Below are 23,769 nucleotides of genomic sequence, written 5' to 3'. Positions count from 1 at the left end.
GCAATTCACGATATCTCAGCTTTTCCCAAATTTTTCGATCATTCATTGCACGCATCTCCAAATTTTAATACCATTGTTTTGTTTATTATGCGATAAAATGTTAATTTATGAATTGTTTTAAAATTATTAGATAACTTATTAGATATTAATTATTAGATTTGATAGGTATCTGACAGTAGCGTATATAAACGTAAAAGGTTTACTCTGGATTGCCAATGAAGATTTGGAACATTTGCGAAAGAGCGGGATTCCACAACTTATCAGCTTTTTCTCAAATTTTCCCATTTTTCATTGCGCGCTACTTCAACAATTCAAACTATCAGATTGATTGTATGGTTCTATTGACAACGGTAAAGTATGAAAAGATGGAATATATTACATCACGTAATGGCAACGACTATAGATTTTAAACAGAATGTCAATAAATATTTGGAACATTTGCGAAAGAGCTGCAATTCACAATATCTCAGCTTTTCCCAAATTTTTCGATCATTCATCGCACCCATCTCCAAATTTAATTATCATTGTTTATTAATTATGTGATAAAATGTTAATTTATGAATTGTTTTAAAATTATTAGATAACTTATTAGATATTAACTATTAGATTTGATAGGTATCTGACAGTAACGTATATAAACGTAAAAGATTTTACGGTGGAATGCCAATGAAGACTTGGAACATTTGCGAAAGACCTGGATTCCACAACTTATCAGCTTTTTCTCAACTTTTTCGCGTTTTCATTGCGCGCTATTTTGTATGGTTCTATTGAGAACGGTAAAGTATGAAAAGATGGAATATATTACAGCACATAATGGCAACGACTATACATTTTAAACAGAATGTCAATGAATATTTGGAACATTTGCGAAAGAGCTGCAATTCACAATATCTCAGCTTTTTCTCAAATTTTTCGATTTCTCATTGCGCGCTACTTCAACAATTCAACCAAGCAATTCAAATTATCAGATTGATTGTATGGTTCTATTGACAACGGTAAAGTATGAAAAGATGGAATATATTACAGCACGCAATGGCAACGACTATAGATTTTTAACAGAATGTCATTGAAGATGTGGAACATTTGCGAAACAGCTGGATTTCACACATAATAGCTTTTTCTCAAATTTTTCCATTTTTCACACCCTACTTCAATAAATGAAAACACATGTTTTATACAAATTAAAGATAATATGCAACCTGTAACATCATAAATTGTCAATGAATATTTGGAACATTTGCGATAGACCTGCAATTCACAATATCTCAGCTTTTCCCGAATTTTTCGATCATTCATTTCACGCATCTCCAAATTTTGATATCATTGTTTTGTTAATTATACGATAAAATGTTAATTTATGAATTTTTTTTTAAATTTTAGTGACAGTAAACACAAACTTTTTTTTATTTGTTTTGCATATCAAATATTTAAAAATGAGTTTCTAATACTTTCCCCTTATCTCTCTAACTTACAAGACTACATATCAGTCTGATCAAAAATCATGAGAGGTTTGTGATATCATATCAAAACAATTATCTCCTACATAATTTTTTGATAACTTATTAGATAGTAATTATTATATTTGATAAGTATCTGACAGTAACGTATATAAACGTAAAAGGTTTTACGATGGAATGCCAATGAAGACTTGGAACATTTGCGAAAGAGCCGGATTCCACAACTTATCAGCTTTTTCTCAACTTTTCCGAGTTTTCATTGCGCGCTACTTTGTATGGTTCTATTGAGAACGGTAAAGTATGAAAAGATGGAATATATTACAGCACGTAATGGCAACGACTTTAAACAGAATGTCAATAAATATTTGGAACATTTGCGAAAGAGCTGCAATTCACAATATCTCTGCTTTTCCCAAATTTTTCGATCATTCATCGCACCCTTCTCCAAATTTTATTATCATTGTTTTGTTAATTATATGATAAAATGTTAATTTATGAATTGTTTTAAAATTATTAGATAACTTATTAGATATCAACTATTAGATTTGATAGGTATCTGACAGTAACGTATATAAACGTAAAATATTTTACGGTGGAATGCCAATGAAGACTTGGAACATTTGCGAAAGACCTGGAATCCACAACTTATCAGCTTTTTCTCAAATTTTTCGATTTTCATTGTGCGCTACTTCAATAATTCAAGCAAGTCAATATATATAATTTTATGTTGAAAAATTATCAGATTGATTGTATGGTTCTATTGACAACGGTAAAGTATGAAAAGATGGAATATATTACAGCACGCAATGGCAAAGACTATAGGCTTTTAACAGAATGTCATTGAAGATGTGGAACAATTGCGAAACAGCTGGATTTCACACATATCAGCTTTTTCTCAAATTTTTCGATATTTCATTGAACCCTACTTCAATAAATGAAAACACATGTTTTATACAATTTAAAGATAATATGCAACCTTTAACATCATAAATTGTCAATGAATATTTGGAACGTTTTCGAAAGACCTGCAATTCACAATATCTCAGCTTTTCCCGAATTTTTCGATCATTCATTGCACGCATCTCCAAATTTTAATATCATTGTTTTGTTAATTATGCGATAAAATGTTAACTTATGATTTTTTTTTAAATTTTAGTGACAGTAAACAGTAACCCAAACTTTTTTTTTGTTTGATTTGCAAATCAAATATTTATAAATGAGTTTCTAATTCTTTCCCCTTATCTCTTTAACTTACAAGACTACATATCAGTTTGATCAAAAATCATGAAAGGTTTGTGATATCATATCAAAACAATTATCTCCTACATAATTTTTTGATAATTTATTAGATAGTAATCATTAGATTTGATAGGTATCTGACAGTAACGTATATAAACGTAAAATATTTTACGGTGGAATGCCAATGAAGACTTGGAACATTTGCGAAAGACCTGGATTCCACAACTTATCAGCTTTTTATCAAATTTTTCGATTTTCATTGTGCGCTACTTCAATAATTCAAGCAAGTCAATATATATAATTTTATGTTGAAAAATTATCAGATTGATTGTATGGTTCTATTGACAACGGTAAAGTATGAAAAGATGGAATATATTACAGCACGCAATGGCAAAGACTATAGGCTTTTAACAGAATGTCATTGAAGATGTGGAACATTTGCGAAACAGCTGGATTTCACACATATCAGCTTTTTCTCAAATTTTTCGATTTTTCATTGAACCCTACTTCAATAAATGAAAACACATGTTTTATACAATTTAAAGATAATATGCAACCTTAAACATCATAAATTGTTAATGATTATTTGGAACATTTGCGAAAGAGCTGCAATTCACGATATCTCAGCTTTTCCCAAATTTTTCGATCATTCATTGCACGCATCTCCAAATTTTAATACCATTGTTTTGTTTATTATGCGATAAAATGTTAATTTATGAATTGTTTTAAAATTATTAGATAACTTATTAGATATTAATTATTAGATTTGATAGGTATCTGACAGTAGCGTATATAAACGTAAAAGGTTTACTCTGGATTGCCAATGAAGATTTGGAACATTTGCGAAAGAGCGGGATTCCACAACTTATCAGCTTTTTCTCAAATTTTCCCATTTTTCATTGCGCGCTACTTCAACAATTCAAACTATCAGATTGATTGTATGGTTCTATTGACAACGGTAAAGTATGAAAAGATGGAATATATTACATTACGTAATGGCAACGACTATAGATTTTAAACAGAATGTCAATAAATATTTGGAACATTTGCGAAAGAGCTGCAATTCACAATATCTCAGCTTTTCCCAAATTTTTCGATCATTCATCGCACCCATCTCCAAATTTAATTATCATTGTTTATTAATTATGTGATAAAATGTTAATTTATGAATTGTTTTAAAATTATTAGATAACTTATTAGATATTAATTATTAGATTTGATAGGTATCTGACAGTAACGTATATAAACGTAAAAGGTTTACTCTGGAATGCCAATGAAGATTTGGAACATTTGCGAAAGAGCTGGATTCCAAAATTTATCAGCTTTTTCTCAAATTTTCCCATTTTTCATTGCGCGCTACTTCAACAATTCAAACAAGCAATTCAAATTATCAGATTGATTGTATGGTTCTATTGACAACGGTAAAGTACGAAAAGATGGAATATATTACAGCACGTAATGGCAACGACTATAGATTTTAAACAGAATGTCAATGAATATTTGGAACATTTGCGAAAGAGCTGGATTCCACAACTTATCAGCTTTTTCTCAAATTTTTCGATTTTTCATTGTGCGCTACTTCAATAATTCAAACAAGCCAATATATATAATTTTATGTTGAAAAATTATCAGATTGATTGTATGGTTCTATTGACAACGGTAAAGTATGAAAAGATGGAATATATTACAGCACGCAATGGCAACGACTATACCCTTTTAACAGAATGTCAATGGAGATGTGGAACATTTGCGAAACAGCTGGATTTCACACATATCAGCTTTTTCTCAAATTTTTCGATTTTTCATTGAACCCTACTTCAATAAATGAAAACACATGTTTTATACAATTTAAAGATAATATGCAATCATAATTTGTCAATGAATATTTGGAACATTTGCGAAAGACCTGCAATTCACAATATCTCAGCTTTTCCCGAATTTTTCGATCATTCATTGCACGCATCTCCAAATTTTAGTATCATTGATTTGTTAATTATGCGATAAAATGTTAACTTATGAATTTTTTTTTAATTTTAGCGACTGTAAACAGTAACCCAAACATTTTTTTGTTTGATTTGCATATCAAATATTTATAAATGAGTTTCTAATTCTTTCCCATTATCTCTCTAACTTACAAGACTACATATCAGTTTGATCAAAAATCATGAAAGGTTTGTGATATCATATCAAAACAATTATCTCCTACATAATTTTTTGATAACTTATTAGATAGTAATTATTAGATTTGATAAGTATCTGACAGTAACGTATATAAACGTAAAAGGTTTTACGATGGAATGCCAACGAAGACTTGGAACATTTGCGAAAGAGCCGGATTCCACAACTTATCAGCTTTTTCTCAACTTTTCCGAGTTTTCATTGCGCGCTACTTTGTATGGTTCTATTGAGAACGGTAAAGTATGAAAAGATGGAATATATTACAGCACGTAATGGCAACGACTTTAAACAGAATGTCAATAAATATTTGGAACATTTGCGAAAGAGCTGCAATTCACAATATCTCTGCTTTTCCCAAATTTTTCGATCATTCATCGCACCCTTCTCCAAATTTTATTATCATTGTTTTGTTAATTATATGATAAAATGTTAATTTATGAATTGTTTTAAAATTATTAGATAACTTATTAGATATCAACTATTAGATTTGATAGGTATCTGACAGTAACGTATATAAACGTAAAATATTTTACGGTGGAATGCCAATGAAGACTTGGAACATTTGCGAAAGACCTGGAATCCACAACTTATCAGCTTTTTCTCAAATTTTTCGATTTTCATTGTGCGCTACTTCAATAATTCAAGCAAGTCAATATATATAATTTTATGTTGAAAAATTATCAGATTGATTGTATGGTTCTATTGACAACGGTAAAGTATGAAAAGATGGAATATATTACAGCACGCAATGGCAAAGACTATAGGCTTTTAACAGAATGTCATTGAAGATGTGGAACAATTGCGAAACAGCTGGATTTCACACATATCAGCTTTTTCTCAATTTTTTCGATTTTTCAAACCCTACTTCAATAAATGAAAACACATGTTTTATACAATTTAAAGATAATATGCAACCTTTAACATCATAAATTGTCAATGAATATTTGGAACGTTTTCGAAAGACCTGCAATTCACAATATCTCAGCTTTTCCCGAATTTTTCGATCATTCATTGCACGCATCTCCAAATTTTAATATCATTGTTTTGTTAATTATGCGATAAAATGTTAACTTATGATTTTTTTTTAAATTTTAGTGACAGGAAACAGTAACCCAAACTTTTTTTTTGTTTGATTTGCAAATCAAATATTTATAAATGAGTTTCTAATTCTTTCCCCTTATCTCTTTAACTTACAAGACTACATATCAGTTTGATCAAAAATCATGAAAGGTTTGTGATATCATATCAAAACAATTATCTCCTACATAATTTTTTGATAATTTATTAGATAGTAATCATTAGATTTGATAGGTATCTGACAGTAACGTATATAAACGTAAAATATTTTACGGTGGAATGCCAATGAAGACTTGGAACATTTGCGAAAGACCTGGATTCCACAACTTATCAGCTTTTTCTCAAATTTTTCGATTTTCATTGTGCGCTACTTCAATAATTCAAGCAAGTCAATATATATAATTTTATGTTGAAAAATTATCAGATTGATTGTATGGTTCTATTGACAACGGTAAAGTATGAAAAGATGGAATATATTACAGCACGCAATGGCAAAGACTATAGGCTTTTAACAGAATGTCATTGAAGATGTGGAACATTTGCGAAACAGCTGGATTTCACACATATCAGCTTTTTCTCAAATTTTTCGATTTTTCATTGAACCCTACTTCAATAAATGAAAACACATGTTTTATACAATTTAAAGATAATATGCAACCTTAAACATCATAAATTGTTAATGATTATTTGGAACATTTGCGAAAGAGCTGCAATTCACGATATCTCAGCTTTTCCCAAATTTTTCGATCATTCATTGCACGCATCTCCAAATTTTAATACCATTGTTTTGTTTATTATGCGATAAAATGTTAATTTATGAATTGTTTTAAAATTATTAGATAACTTATTAGATATTAATTATTAGATTTGATAGGTATCTGACAGTAGCGTATATAAACGTAAAAGGTTTACTCTGGATTGCCAATGAAGATTTGGAACATTTGCGAAAGAGCGGGATTCCACAACTTATCAGCTTTTTCTCAAATTTTCCCATTTTTCATTGCGCGCTACTTCAACAATTCAAACTATCAGATTGATTGTATGGTTCTATTGACAACGGTAAAGTATGAAAAGATGGAATATATTACATCACGTAATGGCAACGACTATAGATTTTAAACAGAATGTCAATAAATATTTGGAACATTTGCGAAAGAGCTGCAATTCACAATATCTCAGCTTTTCCCAAATTTTTCGATCATTCATCGCACCCATCTCCAAATTTAATTATCATTGTTTATTAATTATGTGATAAAATGTTAATTTATGAATTGTTTTAAAATTATTAGATAACTTATTAGATATTAATTATTAGATTTGATAGGTATCTGACAGTAACGTATATAAACGTAAAAGGTTTACTCTGGAATGCCAATGAAGATTTGGAACATTTGCGAAAGAGCTGGATTCCAAAATTTATCAGCTTTTTCTCAAATTTTCCCATTTTTCATTGCGCGCTACTTCAACAATTCAAACAAGCAATTCAAATTATCAGATTGATTGTATGGTTCTATTGACAACGGTAAAGTACGAAAAGATGGAATATATTACAGCACGTAATGGCAACGACTATAGATTTTAAACAGAATGTCAATGAATATTTGGAACATTTGCGAAAGAGCTGGATTCCACAACTTATCAGCTTTTTCTCAAATTTTTCGATTTTTCATTGTGCGCTACTTCAATAATTCAAACAAGCCAATATATATAATTTTATGTTGAAAAATTATCAGATTGATTGTATGGTTCTATTGACAACGGTAAAGTATGAAAAGATGGAATATATTACAGCACGCAATGGCAACGACTATACCCTTTTAACAGAATGTCAATGGAGATGTGGAACATTTGCGAAACAGCTGGATTTCACACATATCAGCTTTTTCTCAAATTTTTCGATTTTTCATTGAACCCTACTTCAATAAATGAAAACACATGTTTTATACAATTTAAAGATAATATGCAATCATAATTTGTCAATGAATATTTGGAACATTTGCGAAAGACCTGCAATTCACAATATCTCAGCTTTTCCCGAATTTTTCGATCATTCATTGCACGCATCTCCAAATTTTAATATCATTGATTTGTTAATTATGCGATAAAATGTTAACTTATGAATTTTTTTTTAATTTTAGCGACTGTAAACAGTAACCCAAACATTTTTTTGTTTGATTTGCATATCAAATATTTATAAATGAGTTTCTAATTCTTTCCCATTATCTCTCTAACTTACAAGACTACATATCAGTTTGATCAAAAATCATGAAAGGTTTGTGATATCATATCAAAACAATTATCTCCTACATAATTTTTTGATAACTTATTAGATAGTAATTATTAGATTTGATAGGTATCTGACAGTAACGTATATAAACGTAAAAGGTTTCACGATGGAATGCCAATGAAGACTTGGAACATTTGCGAAAGAGCCGGATTCCACAACTTATCAGCTTTTTCTCAACTTTTTCGAGTTTTCATTGCGCGCTACTTTGTATGGTTCTATTGAGAACGGTAAAGTATGAAAATATGGAATATATTACAGCACGTAATGGCAACGACTATAGATTTTAAACATAATGTCAATGAATATTTGGAACATTTGCGAAAGAGCTGCAATTCACAATATCTCAGCTTTTCCCAAATTTTTCGATCATTCATTGCACGCATCTCCAAATTTTAATACCATTGTTTTGTTTATTATGCGATAAAATGTTAATTTATGAATTGTTTTGAAATTATTAGATAACTTATTAGATATTAATTATTAGATTTGATAGGTATCTGACAGTAACGTATATAAACGTAAAAGGTTTACTCTGGAATGCCAATGAAGATTTGGAACATTTGCGAAAGAGCTGGATTCCACAACTTATCAGCTTTTTCTCAACTTTTTCGAGTTTTCATTGCGCGCTACTTTGTATGGTTCTATTGAGAACGGTAAAGTATGAAAAGATGGAATATATTACAGCACGTAATGGCAACGACTATAGATTTTAAACAGAATGTCAATGAAAATTTGGAACATTTGCGAAAGAGCTGCAATTCACAATATCTCAGCTTTTCCCAAATTTTTCGATCATTCATTGCACGCATCTCCAAATTTTAATACCATTGTTTTGTTTATTATGCGATAAAATGTTAATTTATGAATTGTTTTAAAATTATTGGATAACTTATTAGATATTAATTATTAGATTTGATAGGTATCTAACAGTAACGTATATAAACGTAAAAGGTTTACTCTGGAATGCCAATGAAGATTTGGAACATTTGCGAAAGAGCTGGATTCCACAACTTATCAGCTTTTTCTCAAATTTTCCCATTTTTCATTGCGCGCTACTTCATTAATTCAAACAAGCAATTCAAATTATCAGATTGATTGTATGGTTCTATTGACAACGGTAAAGTATGAAAAGATGGAATATATTACAGTACGTAATGGCAACGACTATACATTTTAAACAGAATGTCAACGAATATTTGGAACATTTGCGAAAGAGCTGCAATTCACAATATCTCAGCTTTTCCCAAATTTTTCGATCATTCATCGCACCCTTCTCCAAATTTTATTATCATTGTTTTGTTAATTATGTGATAAAATGTTAATTTATGAATTGTTTTAAAATTATTAGATAACTTATTAGATATTAACTATTAGATTTGATAGGTATCTGACAGTAACGTATATAAACGTAAAAGATTTTACGGTGGAATGCCAATGAAGACTTGGAACATTTGCGAAAGACCTGGATTCCACAACTTATCAGCTTTTTCTCAAATTTTTCGATTTTTCATTGTGCGCTACTTCAATAATTCAAACAAGTCAATATATATAATTTTATGTTGAAAAATTATCAGATTGATTGTATGGTTCTATTGACAACGGTAAAGTATGAAAAGATGGAATATATTACAGCACGCAATGGCAAAGACTATAGGCTTTTAACAGAATGTCATTGAAGATGTGGAACATTTGCGAAACAGCTGGATTTCACACATATCAGCCTTTTCTCAAATTTTCCGATATTTCATTAAACCCTACTTCAATAAATGAAAACACATGTTTTATACAATTTAAAGATAATATACAACCTTGAACATCATAAATTGTTAATGAATATTTGGAACATTTGCGAAAGAGCTGCAATTCACAATATCTCAGCTTTTCCCAAATTTTTCGATCATTCATTGCACGCATCTCCAAATTTTAATACCATTGTTTTGTTTATTATGCGATAAAATGTATATTTATGAATTGTTTTAAAATTATTATATAACTTATTAGATATTAATTATTAGATTTGATAGGTATCTGACAGTAACGTATATAAACGTAAAAGATTTACTCTGGAATGCCAATGAAGATTTGGAAAATTTGCGAAAGAGCGGGATTCCACAACTTATCAGCTTTTTCTCAAATTTTCCCATTTTTCATTGCGCGCTACTTCAACAATTCAAACAAGCAATTCAAATGATCAGATTGATTGTATGGTTCTATTGACAACGGTAAAGTATGAAAAGATGGAATATATTACAGCACGTAATGGCAACGACTATAGATTTTAAACAGAATGTCAATAAATATTTGGAACATTTGCGAAAGAGCTGCAATTCACAATATCTCTGCTTTTCCCAAATTTTTCGACCATTCATCGCACCCTTCTCCAAATTTTATTATCATTGTTTTGTTAATTATATGATAAAATGTTAATTTATGAATTGTTTTAAAATTATTAGATAACTTATTAGATATCAACTATTAGATTTGATAGGTATCTGACAGTAACGTATATAAACGTAAAATATTTTACGGTGGAATGCCAATGAAGACTTGGAACATTTGCGAAAGACCTGGATTCCACAACTTATCAGCTTTTTCTCAAATTTTTCGATTTTCATTGTGCGCTACTTCAATAATTCAAGCAAGTCAATATATATAATTTTATGTTGAAAAATTATCAGATTGATTGTATGGTTCTATTGACAACGGTAAAGTATGAAAAGATGGAATATATTACAGCACGCAATGGCAAAGACTATAGGCTTTTAACAGAATGACATTGAAGATGTGGAACATTTGTGAAACAGCTGGATTTCACACATATCAGCTTTTTCTCAAATTTTTCGATTTTTCATTGAACCCTACTTCAATAAATGAAAACACATGTTTTATACAATTTAAAGATAATATGCAACCTTAAACATCATAAATTGTTAATGATTATTTGGAACATTTGCGAAAGAGCTGCAATTCACGATATCTCAGCTTTTCCCAAATTTTTCGATCATTCATTGCACGCATCTCCAAATTTTAATACCATTGTTTTGTTTATTATGCGATAAAATGTTAATTTATGAATTGTTTTAAAATTATTAGATAACTTATTAGATATTAATTATTAGATTTGATAGGTATCTGACAGTAGCGTATATAAACGTAAAAGGTTTACTCTGGATTGCCAATGAAGATTTGGAACATTTGCGAAAGAGCGGGATTCCACAACTTATCAGCTTTTTCTCAAATTTTCCCATTTTTCATTGCGCGCTACTTCAACAATTCAAACTATCAGATTGATTGTATGGTTCTATTGACAACGGTAAAGTATGAAAAGATGGAATATATTACATCACGTAATGGCAACGACTATAGATTTTAAACAGAATGTCAATAAATATTTGGAACATTTGCGAAAGAGCTGCAATTCACAATATCTCAGCTTTTCCCAAATTTTTCGATCATTCATCGCACCCATCTCCAAATTTTAATACCATTGTTTTGTTTATTATGCGATAAAATGTTAATTTATGAATTGTTTTAAAATTATTAGATAACTTATTAGATATTAATTATTAGATTTGATAGGTATCTGACAGTAACGTATATAAACGTAAAAGGTTTACTCTGGAATGCCAATGAAGATTTGGAACATTTGCGAAAGAGCTGGATTCCACAACTTATCAGCTTTTTCTCAAATTTTCCCATTTTTCATTGCGCGCTACTTCATTAATTCAAACAAGCAATTCAAATTATCAGATTGATTGTATGGTTCTATTGACTTCGGTAAAGTATGAAAAGATGGAATATATTACGGCACGTAATGGCAACGACTATAGATTTTAAACAGAATGTCAATGAATATTTGGAACATTTGCGAAAGAGCTGGTTTCCACAACTTATCAGATTTTTCTCAAATTTTTCGATTTTTCATTGTGCGCTACTTCAATAATTCAAACAAGTCAATATATATAATTTTATGTTGAAAAATTATCAGATTGATTGTATGGTTCTATTGACAACGGTAAAGTATGAAAAGATGGAATATATTACAGCACGCAATGGCAACGACTATAGGCTTTTAACAGAATGTCATTGAAGATGTGGAACAATTGCGAAACAGCTGGATTTCACACATATCAGCTTTTTCTCAAATTTTTCGATTTTTCAAACCCTACTCCAATAAATGAAAACACATGTTTTATACAATTTAAAGATAATATGCAACCTTTAGCATCATAAATTGTCAATGAATATTTGGAACATTTGCGAAAGACCTGCAATTCACAATATCTCAGCTTTTCCCGAATTTTTCGATCATTCATAGCACGCATCTCCAAATTTTAATATCATTGTTTTTTTAATTATGCGATAAAATGTTAACTTATGAATTTTTTTTAAATTTTAGTGACAGTTAACAGTAATCCAAACTTTTTTTTGTTTGATTTGCATATCAAATAATTATAAATGAGTTTCTAATTCTTTCCCCTTATCTCTCTAACTTACAAGACTACATATCAGTTTGATCAAAAATCGTGAAAGGTTTGTGATATCATATCAAAACAATTATCTCCTACATAATTTTTTGATAACTTATTAGATAGTAATTATTAGATTTGATAGGTATCTGACAGTAACGTATATAAACGTAAAAGGTTTTACGATGTAATGCCAATGAAGACTTGGAACATTTGCGAAAGAGCTGGATTCCACAACTTATCAGCTTTTTCTCAAATTTTTCGATTTTTCATTGCGCGCTACTTCAACAATTCAAACAAGCAATTCAAATTATCAGATTGATTATATGGTTCCATTGACTACGGTAGAGTATGAACAGATGGAATATATGACAGCACGCAATGGCAACGACCATAGGTTTTTAACAGAATGTCATTGAAGATGTGGAACATTTGCGAAACAGCTGGATTTCACACAAACCAGCTTTTTCTCAAATTTTTCGATTTTTCATTGCGCGCTACTTTAACAACTCAAACAAGGCAGTATATTTAATTTTATGTTGAAAAATTATCAGATTGATTGTATGGTTCTATTGACAACGGTAAAGTATGAAAATATGGAATTTATTACAGCACCCAATGGCAACGACCATAGGTTTTTAACAGAATGTCATTGAAGATGTGGAACAATCGCGAAACAGCTGGATTTCACACATATCAGCTTTTTCTCAAATTTTTCGATTTTTCAAACCCTACTCCAATAAATGAAAACACATGTTTTATACAATTTAAAGATAATATGCAATCTTTAACATCATAAATTGTCAATGAATATTTGGAACATTTGGGAAAGACCAGCAATTCACAATATCTCAGTTTTTCCCGAATTTTTCGATCATTCATTGCACGTATCTCCAAATTTTAATATCATTGTTTTTTTAATTATGCGATAAAATGTTAACTTATGAATGATTTTTGAATTTTAGTGACAGTAAACAGTAACCCAAACTTTTTTTTGTTTGATTTGCGTATCAAATATTTATAAATGAGTTTCTAATCCTTTTCCCCTTATCTCTCTAACTTACAAGACTACATATCAGTTTGATCAAAAATCGTGAAAGGTTTGTGTTATCATATCAAAACAATTATCTCCTACATAATTTTTTGATAACTTATTAGATAGTAATTATTAGATTTGATAAGAATCTGACATTAACGTATATAAACGTAATAGGTTTTACGATGGAATGCCAATGAAGACTTGGAACATTTGCGAAAGAGCCGGATTCCACAACTTATCAGCCTTTTCTCAACTTTTTCGAGTTTTCATTGCGCGCTACTTGTATGGTTCTATTGAGAACGGTAAAGTATGAAAAGATGGAATATATTACAGCACGCAATGGCAACGACTATAGATTTTAAACAGAATGTCAATGAATATTTGGAACATTTGTGAAAGTGCTGCAATTCACAATATCTCAGCTTTTCCCAAATTTTTCGATTATTCATCGCACCTATCTCCAAATTTTATTATCATTGTTTTGTTAATTATGTGATAAAATGTTAATTTATGAATTGTTTTAAAATTATTAGATAACTTATTAGATATTAACTATTAGATTTGATAGGTATCTGACAGTAACGAATATAAACGTAAAATATTTTACGGTGGAATGCCAATGAAGACTTGGAACATTTGCGAAAGACCTGGATTCCACAACTTATCAGCTTTTTCTCAAATTTTTCGATTTTCATTGTGCGCTACTTCAATAATTCAAGCAAGTCAATATATATAATTTTATGTTGAAAAATTATCAGATTGATTGTATGGTTCTATTGACAACGGTAAAGTATGAAAAGATGGAATATATTACAGCACGCAATGGCAAAGACTATAGGCTTTTAACAGAATGTCATTGAAGATGTGGAACATTTGTGAAACAGCTGGATTTCACACATATCAGCTTTTTCTCAAATTTTTCGATTTTTCATTGAACCCTACTTCAATAAATGAAAACACATGTTTTATACAATTTAAAGATAATATGCAACCTTAAACATCATAAATTGTTAATGATTATTTGGAACATTTGCGAAAGAGCTGCAATTCACGATATCTCAGCTTTTCCCAAATTTTTCGATCATTCATTGCACGCATCTCCAAATTTTAATACCATTGTTTTGTTTATTATGCGATAAAATGTTAATTTATGAATTGTTTTAAAATTATTAGATAACTTATTAGATATTAATTATTAGATTTGATAGGTATCTGACAGTAGCGTATATAAACGTAAAAGGTTTACTCTGGATTGCCAATGAAGATTTGGAACATTTGCGAAAGAGCGGGATTCCACAACTTATCAGCTTTTTCTCAAATTTTCCCATTTTTCATTGCGCGCTACTTCAACAATTCAAACTATCAGATTGATTGTATGGTTCTATTGACAACGGTAAAGTATGAAAAGATGGAATATATTACATCACGTAATGGCAACGACTATAGATTTTAAACAGAATGTCAATAAATATTTGGAACATTTGCGAAAGAGCTGCAATTCACAATATCTCAGCTTTTCCCAAATTTTTCGATCATTCATCGCACCCATCTCCAAATTTTAATACCATTGTTTTGTTTATTATGCGATAAAATGTTAATTTATGAATTGTTTTAAAATTATTAGATAACTTATTAGATATTAATTATTAGATTTGATAGGTATCTGACAGTAACGTATATAAACGTAAAAGGTTTACTCTGGAATGCCAATGAAGATTTGGAAAATTTGCGAATGAGCTGGATTCCACAACTTATCAGCTTTTTCTCAAATTTTCCCATTTTTCATTGCGCGCTACTTCATTAATTCAAACAAGCAATTCAAATTATCAGATTGATTGTATGGTTCTATTGACTTCGGTAAAGTATGAAAAGATGGAATATATTACGGCACGTAATGGCAACGACTATAGATTTTAAACAGAATGTCAATGAATATTTGGAACATTTGCGAAAGAGCTGGTTTCCACAACTTATCAGATTTTTCTCAAATTTTTCGATTTTTCATTGTGCGCTACTTCAATAATTCAAACAAGTCAATATATATAATTTTATGTTGAAAAATTATCAGATTGATTGTATGGTTCTATTGACAACGGTAAAGTATGAAAAGATGGAATATATTACAGCACGCAATGGCAACGACTATAGGCTTTTAACAGAATGTCATTGAAGATGTGGAACAATTGCGAAACAGCTGGATTTCACACATATCAGCTTTTTCTCAAATTTTTCGATTTTTCAAACCCTACTCCAATAAATGAAAACACATGTTTTATACAATTTAAAGATACTATGCAACCTTTAGCATCATAAATTGTCAATGAATATTTGGAACATTTGCGAAAGACCTGCAATTCACAATATCTCAGCTTTTCCCGAATTTTTCGATCATTCATAGCACGCATCTCCAAATTTTAATATCATTGTTTTTTTAATTATGCGATAAAATGTTAACTTATGAATTTTTTTTAAATTTTAGTGACAGTTAACAGTAATCCAAACTTTTTTTTGTTTGATTTGCATATCAAATAATTATAAATGAGTTTCTAATTCTTTCCCCTTATCTCTCTAACTTACAAGACTACATATCAGTTTTATCAAAAATCGTGAAAGGTTTGTGATATCATATCAAAACAATTATCTCCTACATAATTTTTTGATAACTTATTAGATAGTAATTATTAGATTTGATAGGTATCTGACAGTAACGTATATAAACGTAAAAGGTTTTACGATGTAATGCCAATGAAGACTTGGAACATTTGCGAAAGAGCTGGATTCCACAACTTATCAGCTTTTTCTCAAATTTTTCGATTTTTCATTGCGCGCTACTTCAACAATTCAAACAAGCAATTCAAATTATCAGATTGATTATATGGTTCCATTGACTACGGTAGAGTATGAACAGATGGAATATATGACAGCACGCAATGGCAACGACCATAGGTTTTTAACAGAATGTCATTGAAGATGTGGAACATTTGCGAAACAGCTGGATTTCACACAAACCAGCTTTTTCTCAAATTTTTCGATTTTTCATTGCGCGCTACTTTAACAACTCAAACAAGGCAGTATATTTAATTTTATGTTGAAAAATTATCAGATTGATTGTATGGTTCTATTGACAACGGTAAAGTATGAAAATATGGAATTTATTACAGCACCCAATGGCAACGACCATAGGTTTTTAACAGAATGTCATTGAAGATGTGGAACAATCGCGAAACAGCTGGATTTCACACATATCAGCTTTTTCTCAAATTTTTCGATTTTTCAAACCCTACTCCAATAAATGAAAACACATGTTTTATACAATTTAAAGATAATATGCAATCTTTAACATCATAAATTGTCAATGAATATTTGGAACATTTGGGAAAGACCAGCAATTCACAATATCTCAGTTTTTCCCGAATTTTTCGATCATTCATTGCACGTATCTCCAAATTTTAATATCATTGTTTTTTTAATTATGCGATAAAATGTTAACTTATGAATGATTTTTGAATTTTAGTGACAGTAAACAGTAACCCAAACTTTTTTTTGTTTGATTTGCGTATCAAATATTTATAAATGAGTTTCTAATCCTTTTCCCCTTATCTCTCTAACTTACAAGACTACATATCAGTTTGATCAAAAATCGTGAAAGGTTTGTGTTATCATATCAAAACAATTATCTCCTACATAATTTTTTGATAACTTATTAGATAGTAATTATTAGATTTGATAGGAATCTGACATTAACGTATATAAACGTAATAGGTTTTACGATGGAATGCCAATGAAGACTTGGAACATTTGCGAAAGAGCCGGATTCCACAACTTATCAGCCTTTTCTCAACTTTTTCGAGTTTTCATTGCGCGCTACTTTGTATGGTTCTATTGAGAACGGTAAAGTATGAAAAGATGGAATATATTACAGCACGCAATGGCAACGACTATAGATTTTAAACAGAATGTCAATGAATATTTGGAACATTTGTGAAAGAGCTGCAATTCACAATATCTCAGCTTTTCCCAAATTTTTCGATCATTCATCGTACCCATCTCCAAATTTTATTATCATTGTTTTGTTAATTATGTGATAAAATGTTAATTTATGAATTGTTTTAAAATTATTAGATAACTTATTGGATATTAACTATTAGATTTGATAGGTATCTGACAGTAACGTATATAAACGTAAAAGATTTTACCGTGGAATGCCATTGAAGACTTGGAACATTTGCGAAAGAGCTGGATTCCACAACTTATCAGCTTTTTCTCAAATTTTTCGATTTTTCATTGCGCGCTACTTCAACAATTCAAACAAGTAATTCAAATTATCAGACTGATTGTATGGTTCTATTGACAACGGTAAACTATGAAAAGATGGAATATATGACAGCACGCAATGGCAACGACCATAGGTTTTTAACAGAATGTCATTGAAGATGTGGAACATTTGCGAAACTGCTGGATTTCACACAAACCAGCTTTTTCTCAAATTTTTCGATTTTTCATTGCGCGCTACTTTAACAACTCAAACAAGTCAGTATATATAATTTTATGTTGAAAAATTATCAGATTGATTGTATGGTTCTATTGACAACGGTAAAGTATGAAAAGATGGAATATATTAGAGCACGCAATGGCAACGACTATAGATTTTTAACAGAATGTCATTGAAGATGTGGAACATTTGCGAAACAGCTGGATTTCAGACATATCAGCTTTTTCTCAAATTTTTCGATTTTTCATTGAACCCTACTTCAATAAATGAAAACACATGTTTTATACAATTTTAGATAATATGCAACCTTAAACATCATAAGTTGACAATGAATATTTGGAACATTTACGAAAGAGCTGCAATTCACAATATTTCAGCTTTTCCCAAAATTTTCGATCATTCATTGCACGGATCTCCAAATTTTAATATCATTGTTTTGTTAATTTTGCGATAAAATGTTAATTTATGAATTGTTTTAAAATTATTAGATAACTTATTAGATATTAATTATTAAATTTGATAGGTATCTGACAATAAGGTATATAAACGTAAAAGGTTTTACTGTGGAATGCCAATGAAGACTTGGAACATTTGCGAAAGAGCTGGATTCCACAACTTATCAGCCTTTTCTCAACTTTTTCGAGTTTTCATTGCGCGCTACTTGTATGGTTCTATTGAGAACGGTAAAGTATGAAAAGATGGAATATATTACAGCACGCAATGGCAACGACTATAGATTTTAAACAGAATGTCAATGAATATTTGGAACATTTGTGAAAGTGCTGCAATTCACAATATCTCAGCTTTTCCCAAATTTTTCGATTATTCATCGCACCTATCTCCAAATTTTATTATCATTGTTTTGTTAATTATGTGATAAAATGTTAATTTATGAACTGTTTTAAAATTGTTAGATAACTTATTGGATATTAACTATTAGATTTGATAGGTATCTGACAGTAACGTATATAAACGTAAAAGATTTTACGGTGGAATGCCAATGAAGACTTGGAACATTTGCGAAAGAGCTGGATTTCACAACTTATCAGCTTTTTCTCAAATTTTACGATTTTTCATTGCGCGCTTCTTCAACAATTCAAACAAGCAATTCAAATTATCAGATTGATTGTATGGTTCTATTGACAACGGTAAAGTATGAATAGATGGAATATATTACAGCACGCAATGGCAACGACTATAGAATTTTAACAGAATGTCATTGAAGATGTGGAACATTTGCGAAACAGCTGGATTTCAGACATATCAGCTTTTTCTCAAATTTTTCCATTTCTCAAACCCTACTTCAATAAATGAAAACACATGTTTTATACAAATTAAAGATAATATGCAACCTGTAGCATCATAAATTGTCAATGAATATTTGGAACATTTGCGATAGACCTGCAATTCACAATATCTCAGCATTTCCCGAATTTTTCGATCATTCATTTCACGCATCTCCAAATTTTGATATCATTGTTTTGTTAATTATACGATAAAATGTTAATTTATGAATTTTTTTTAAAATTTTAGTGACAGTAAACACAAACTTTTTTTTATTTGTTTTGCATATCAAATATTTAAAAATTAGTTTCTAATTCTTTCCCCTTATCTCTCTAACTTACAAGACTACATATCAGTTTGATCAAAAATCGTGAAAGGTTTGTGATATCATATCAAAACAATTATCTCCTACATAATTTTATGATAACTTATTAGATAGTAATTATTAGATTTGATTGGTATCTGACAATAACGTATATAAACGTAAAAGGTTTTACGATGGAATGCCAATGAAGACTTGTAACATTTGCAAAAGAGCTGGATTCCACAACTTATCAGTTTTTTCTCAAATTTTGAGATTTTTCATTGCGCGCTACTTTTACAACTCAAACAAGTCAATATATATAATTTTATGTTGAAAAATTATCAGATTGATTGTATGGTTCTATTGACAACGGTAAAGTATGAAAAGATGGAATATATTACAGCACGCAATGGCAACGACTATAGAATTTTAACAGAATGTCATTGAAGATGTTGAACATTTGCGAAACAGCTGGATTTCAGACATAACAGGTTTTTCTCAAATTTTTCGATTTTTCATTGAACCCTACTTCAATAAATGAAACCACATGTTTTATACAATTTTGGATAATATGCAACCTTAAACATCATAAAATGTCAATGAATATTAGGATCATTTACGAAAGAGCTGCAATTCACAATATCTCAGCTTTTGCCAAATTTTTCGATCATTCATTGCACGGATCTCCAAATTTTAATATCATTGTTTTGTTAATTATGCGATAAAATGTTAATTTATGAATTGTTTTAAAATTATTAGACAACTTATTATATATTAATTATTAGATTTGATAGGTATCTGACAGTAACGTATATAAACGTAAAAGGTTTTACTGTGGAATGCCAATGAAGATTTGGAACATTTGCGAAAGAGCTGGATTCCACAACTTATCAGCTTTTTCTCAAATCTTTCGATTTTTCGTTGCGCGCTACTTCAACAATTCAACCAAGCAATTCAAATTATCAGATTGATTGTATGGTTTTATTGACAACGGTAAAGTAGAAAAAGATGGAATATATTACAGCACGCAATGGCAACTACCATAGGTTTTTAACAGAATGTCATTGAAGATGTGGATCATTTGCGAAACAGCTGGATTTCACACATATCAGCCTCTTCTCAAATTTTTCCATTTTTCAAACTCTACGTCAATAAATGAAAACACATGTTTTATACAAATTAAAGATAATATGCAACATGTAACATCATAAATTGTCAATGAATATTTGGAACAATTGCGAAAGAGCTGCAATTCACAATATCTCAGCTTTTCCCAAATTTTTCGATCATTCATTGCACGCATCTCCAAATTTTAATACCATTGTTTTGTTTATTATGCGATAAAATGTTAATTTATGAATTGTTTTAAAATTATTAGATAACTTATTAGATATTAATTATTAGATTTGATAGGTATCTGACAGTAACGTATATAAACGTAAAAGGTTTTACTGTGGAATGCCAATGAAGACTTGGAACATTTGCGAAAGAGCTGGATTCCACAACTTATCAGCTTTTTCTCAAAATTTTCGATTTTTCATTGTGCGCTACTTCAACAATTTAAACAAGTCAATATATATAATTTTATGTGGAAAAATTATCAGATTGATTGTATGGTTCTATTGACAACGGTAAAGTATGAAAATATGGAATATATTACAGCACGCAATGTCAACGACTATAGGCTTTTAACAGAATGTCATTGAAGATGTAGAACATTTGCGAAACAGCTGGATTTCACACATATCAGCTTTTTCTCAAATTTTTCGATTTTTCATTGAACCCTACTTCATTAAATGAAAACACATGTTTTATACAATTTAAAGATAATATGCAACCTTAAACATCACAAATTGTCAATGAATATTTGGAACAATTGCGAAAGAGCTGCAATTCACAATATCTCAGCTTTTCCCAAATTTTTCGATCATTCATTGCACGCATCTCCAAATTTTAATACCATTGTTTTGTTTATTATGCGATAAAATGTTAATTTATGAATTGTTTTAAAATTATTAGATAACTTATTTATATTATTTATTAGATTTGATAGGTATCTGACAGTAACGTATATAAACGAAAAAGGTTTTACTGTGGAATGCCAATGAAGATTTGGAACATTTGTGAAAGAGCTGGATTCCACAACTTATCAGCTTTTTCTCAAATTTTTCGATTTTCCATTGCGCGCTATTTCAACAATTCAACCAAGCAATTCAAAATATCAGATTGATTGTATGGTTCTATTGACAGCGGTAAAGTATGAAAAGATGGAATATATTACAGCACGCAATGGCAACGACAATAGATTTTTACCAGAATGTCATTGAAGATGTGGAACATTTGCGAAACAGCTGGATTTCAGACATATCAGCTTTTTCTCAAATTTTTCGATTTTTCATTGAACCCTACTTCAATAAATGAAAACACATGTTTTATACAATTTTAGATAATATGCAACCTTAAACATCATAAGTTGTCAATGAATATTTGGAACATTTACGAAAGAGCTGCAATTCACAATATTTCAGCTTTTCCCAAAATTTTCGATCATTCATTGCACGGATCTCCAAATTTTAATATCATTGTTTTGTTAATTTTGCGATAAAAGGTTAATTTATGAATTGTTTTAAAATTATTAGATAACTTATTAGATATTAAATATTAAATTTGATAGGTATCTGACAATAAGGTATATAAACGTAAAAGGTTTTACTGTGGAATGCCAATGAAGACTTGGAACATTTGCGAAAGAGCTGGATTCCACAACTTATCAGCTTTTTCTCAAAATTTTCGATTTTTCATTGTGCGCTACTTCAACAATTTAAACAAGTCAATATATATAATTTTATGTGGAAAAATTATCAGATTGATTGTATGGTTCTATTGACAACGGTAAAGTATGAAAAGATGGAATATATTACAGCACGCAATGTCAACGACTATAGGCTTTTAACAGAATGTCATTGAAGATGTAGAACATTTGCGAAACAGCTGGATTTCACACATATCAGCTTTTTCTCAAATTTTTCGATTTTTCATTGAACCCTACTTCATTAAATGAAAACACATGTTTTATACAATTTAAAGATAATATGCAACCTTAAACATCACAAATTGTCAATGAATATTTGGAACAATTGCGAAAGAGCTGCAATTCACAATATCTCAGCTTTTCCCAAATTTTTCGATCATTCATTGCACGCATCTCCAAATTTTAATACCATTGTTTTGTTTATTATGCGATAAAATGTTAATTTATGAATTGTTTTAAAATTATTAGATAACTTATTAGATATTATTTATTAGATTTGATAGGTATCTGACAGTAACGTATATAAACGAAAAAGGTTTTACTGTGGAATGCCAATGAAGATTTGGAACATTTGTGAAAGAGCTGGATTCCACAACTTATCAGCTTTTTCTCAAATTTTTCGATTTTTCATTGCGCGCTATTTCAACAATTCAACCAAGCAATTCAAAATATCAGATTGATTGTATGGTTCTATTGACAACGGTAAAGTATGAAAAGATGGAATATATTACAGCACGCAATGGCAACGACTATAGGATTTTAACGGAATGTCATTGAAGATGTGGAACATTTGCGAAGCAGCTGGATTTCACACATATCAGCTTTTTCTCAAATTTTTCGATTTTTCATTGCGCGCTATTTCAACAATTCAACCAAGCAATTCAAATTATCAGATTGATTGTTTGGTTCTATTGACAAAGGTAAAGTATGAAAAGATGGAATATATTACAGCACGCAATGGCAACTACCATAGGTTTTTAACAGAATTTCATTGAAGATGTGGAACATTTGCGAAACAGCTGGATTTCACACATATCAGCTTTTTCTCAAATTTTTCCATTTTTCAAACTCTACTTCAATAAATGAAAACACATGTTTTATACAAATTAAAGATAATATGCAACCTGTAAC

This window comes from Styela clava, chromosome 13 (assembly GCF_964204865.1).
Source record: "Styela clava chromosome 13, kaStyClav1.hap1.2, whole genome shotgun sequence".
Lineage (NCBI taxonomy): Eukaryota > Metazoa > Chordata > Ascidiacea > Stolidobranchia > Styelidae > Styela > Styela clava.
This window is presented reverse-complemented; position numbering follows the sequence as displayed.